The sequence below is a fragment of the Anomaloglossus baeobatrachus genome, chromosome 10 (genome assembly GCF_048569485.1).
Source record: "Anomaloglossus baeobatrachus isolate aAnoBae1 chromosome 10, aAnoBae1.hap1, whole genome shotgun sequence".
In the NCBI taxonomy this organism is placed as follows: Eukaryota; Metazoa; Chordata; class Amphibia; order Anura; family Aromobatidae; genus Anomaloglossus; species Anomaloglossus baeobatrachus.
In genome coordinates, this window is record NC_134362.1 from 121,226,405 (window position 1) to 121,230,396 (window position 3,992).

Genomic DNA, 3,992 nt, shown 5'->3' on the forward strand with positions numbered 1-3,992 from the left:
CCGGACCACGCCTTACCACGCCCAAACCAATGGCATTTGTGAAAAGATGAACCACTTGGTCCTGGGCCTCCTCAAGACGTTACCACTGGAAGAGCGGAACCTGTGGCTGGAGAAGCTACCTGACCTGGTCGATATGTACAACAACATCCCTTCCAGCTCTACGAAATGCACTCCAGCATACCTGATGAGAGCTCGTCCCGGCCGGCTACCAGTGGATCTGGAAATGGGCTTGGAAGCTTCAGAAGCACTCCTGTCGACAGCTGAATGGGACACTCGGCGGAGGACACAGTACCGACAGGTCCAGGAGTATGTTGAAAAGAACCTGTGCCGGAGTCGGGGACAACAGGAGCAGTGCTTCAACAAGAAGGCGCCTGCCGGTTCCTTCCAACCTGGGGATGTAGTGCTGAAGCGGAAAAGAAGGGCCCACAAGCTGGATGATCAATGGGAAAAAACCCCGTATGTAGTCCAGCCCACAGGATGGGAGAATGGGAAGGCCTACCAGATCAGCCGTGACCAGGGGGGGACTTTGGCCACGGTTTCCCGAGACCACCTGAAGAAGTGCCCACCAGCATTGAGAGTAGCGGATGAGGCTCCAGTTCCCAGTCCAGTGGAGAAGGAAAAAGAGGTAATCCACACCATGATGGGTGATTTTCCAGCAGACTGGCCTACACAGAACGGTGCGGTGATCCTTCCAGTGATACTGTTCCCACAACCCGTGGATGAAGAAATGATGGAAACGGTTAACCGCGAGCCAGTGCCCAGGGATGTACCTGTACCCAGCTCCCCTACGCCTCCGCCTGCCCCACATGATAGCAGGGAGGAGGAACTGACTGTTCCCTCTGCCCCACTGCCTGTCACCACTGACACCGGACCCCGAAGGTCCACTCGCCCCAACCTAGGTAGACCCCCACTTAGGTACAGGGAAACTACTCTTTAAAAGGGGGGGGCTTTATGTGTTGAGTGTACCAGTTTGAAAGTTTTAAATGATAAGTAAAGATGATCAACCAAAGAAGTTTACCTGATTGAACCGTGATTAAACCGGCCGTTGCCGGCAACTGTTGTCCCCGTAGGGACTGTGCAACCATTGCATAAGGAACTGCTTACGGACAAGCCCGAGAACTTGCAGGGCAACCACAAACTTAGTGCAATGTAAATAAAAATGTTTGTTGGCTTGACACCGTTACCGCCTCCGGAGAGGCTGATTTGGGAGGATGGGCCTGGAGGAAAGGGATGGCCTAGGCCCGCCACTATCGTAACCGGTGGCGATCCTCCGGGGGTTCAGGGGTCCCCTTGGACGTGGGCCCCCTGAAAGAGACAGAACCCGCTCGGGCAACTTGGTGCTGGACTGGGGTCAAGGGGTGCTGCCCGCTTCTTAGGGGCAGCATCAGGGCCAGGTTGTTTGGGTGGGAGAAGAGCGGAAGCTGTACCGTTGTAAAATGTTTATGATGCTTTTACATGTTTTACCGTTTTATTCTTTTTCAGTTGTGAAAATAAAACCGGTGATGGACGGGCAGCCCGCGGACGGTCTGCATTTTACTATAGGGGAATGTGGCACCCTGGACAAGCCAGGTCGTCACAGGTACTACACCAACACACTCTACACTCCGGCTAGGCACACCGAAGCTAAACACAAATCCTAGTTGCCTTCCTCCAGGGGCTGATGTCCACACCAGGGGGTGGGCCAGGCGGTTGATCCCACCCACCGAGGAGTTCACAGTCCTGGAGGCGGGAAAAGGAGTCAGATTAGAGATCAGTTTTGGAGTTAGAGAAGTGAAGAGGAGAGGAGACTGACCGTGTCCGGGTGTGTGGCCCGGGCACTCAGCAAGGTTGGCAGACGGTGGTGACCTTCTGCAGGAGAGGCTGATTGGAGTGAACCGTACGGACCGGGGATGGGCGGTGGCCCGCCGGTACCAGATCGGGGAGTGAAGAGAAGCCAGCACCATCCGGCAGGGCCTACGGACCCCGACCAGGCTAGGAGTCGCCGTAAAACCGGTCAAATCCGTTAGCGACAGGAACCTCCAGGGTTTCCCAGCAGTCAAGACCCGATTGAAGGCAACAGCTCACACCGTAGAGGGAAGCACAGTCACCGCCAAGGCTACAGTTCCCAGGGCCAGAGCCTGCGGGCAAAAGGGGCTCCCTCAGCATCCATCCAAGCTGGGGAGCGGGTTACCGGTGGGGAGCCCGCTAGATTTTGGGGGAATAAAAGGGGTCCAACACCACATCCCCACAGGTGCACACCCACCCATCAAAGAGAGCTATAAGCCAATACCACCTTCACATTGCCAGTGTACCAAGGACATGTTGAGCAACATGAAGGCGGCTGGGGTTATCCGTGACAGTTGTGGCCTTTGGGCAGCTCTGTTGATCCTGTTAAAAAAGAAGGACGGCACCACTCCCCGTATTGAGGAATCGCTAGCTGCATTGAGAACTGCAAATTATTTTTCTACCCTTGATCTCACTAGTCACTATTGGCAAGTGTCCGTTGCTGAGGCAGACCGGGAGAAGACCGCCTTCGCCACCCCTATGGGTCTCTGCGAGTTCAAAAGCATGCCCTTCGAGCTGTGCAATGCGCCAGGAACCTTCCAGAGGCTGATGGAATGCTGCTTGGGACAAGATTTTAGGGTGTATAAAAAGGGAGATTAGATCCCGTGATCCCAACGTATTGTTACACCTCTATAAATCACTTGTAAGGCTACATCTGGAATATGGGAACCAGTTTTGGGCTCCACATTTTAAAAAGGACATTCAGAAGTTAGAGTCAGTTCAAAGGTGGGCAACTAGACTACTACAAGGAATGGAAGGCCTCCCATATGATGACAAGTTGAAAAAGTTATTAAGTGATTATTGGCTGCAATGGGGCTTTCTGGCTGGTGCCAGCCTCTCTTCTTAGCACACAGGAACCACAATCCCTACACCATGCTTCAATGGATTCTCTCATCCCAGCCCAGTAAAACTACATATTTTACACAGTCATAAGCAGCCAAAAGGGATCTATTCTATTCAATTGCAAATGATCTAGATAAGACTGAGAATAAGATACTGCACGGGACATAGCAGAGTTGGTCAAGTTGAGTGGAGATGAGTTTGCTATTTGGCACAGCTTTTTGCATCAATAAAGCAAGTAAAAGGTGTGAAAGATAAAAAAAAGGGTGAAAGTGTGAAAAGTGAATTGGCCAAATTGAGGTGCATATAAAGTTTTTGCTTTCTTTCAATTCACTAATGGGGCTCATTTGAATCAGGTGAATTGAGTTCTGCTTTTGGAAACTGGGTTAAGAAGGGGTGCACCAGTCCTGGAGGTACTCTAATACCAGGTCAATGCGTGCAGTGGACAGAGCAAGATTTTTTCCATCTCCTTGTTCTAAAAATCCATTTAATATATGGTCCCCAGAGAGGGGACGTATCAGATATTAAACTGATAAGAACAGATTTAATTTTTTTTTTTTCTGTTTATCAGTAGGACTTCAAAATAACAAAGGTGATCGCCTCCCGTTGCCTGGGAACCGTCCAGGCACAAGAGGGCTATGTGTCACCAGAAGGCGCACACACTTCCTCAAGGCCGGCAGACGTGCAATCCCAGGCACCTTCCAGTACCGACCAAGGTAGCATCCTCCGAAACTACACTTGATCTTAGCCAAAAGGCCGAGAAGCTATAACCCGAATTGGTTACGGCCTTGAGTGGCACCCTGGCCTATACCGGACACATCTTAGGGAGAGGGAGACAAACCCACGCCTACAGAAGACATTTTGTCACCCAAGCCAACCCTTGAAAAGGCTGTTTTGCAGAGCAAAAACAAGAAGAATGGTGCTTTTTGCAGCCGCCGCCCACTGCAATGAATCTGAATAACTCCTTCCTTTGGACACAAGCACCTCCCCTCCCCCTTGCAGTCTTTCCAATTCATGATACAAAAAGACGGACGGACAGGACAGGACAGGACAGGCTGCCTGACTTTCCGTCACTGCCACCCTTTGCCATCCTTGCCCGTAGAAAGCCC

The 3,992-nt window shown here is 51.6% G+C and overlaps 1 pseudogene; it reads right to left on the reverse strand.

Moving 5' to 3' along the window:
- Nucleotides 1-3,274: 3,274 nt before the first annotated feature.
- LOC142255497 (U2 spliceosomal RNA) lies at nt 3,275-3,480 on the reverse strand (annotated as a pseudogene).
- Between the last annotated feature and the right edge of the window lie 512 nt (nt 3,481-3,992).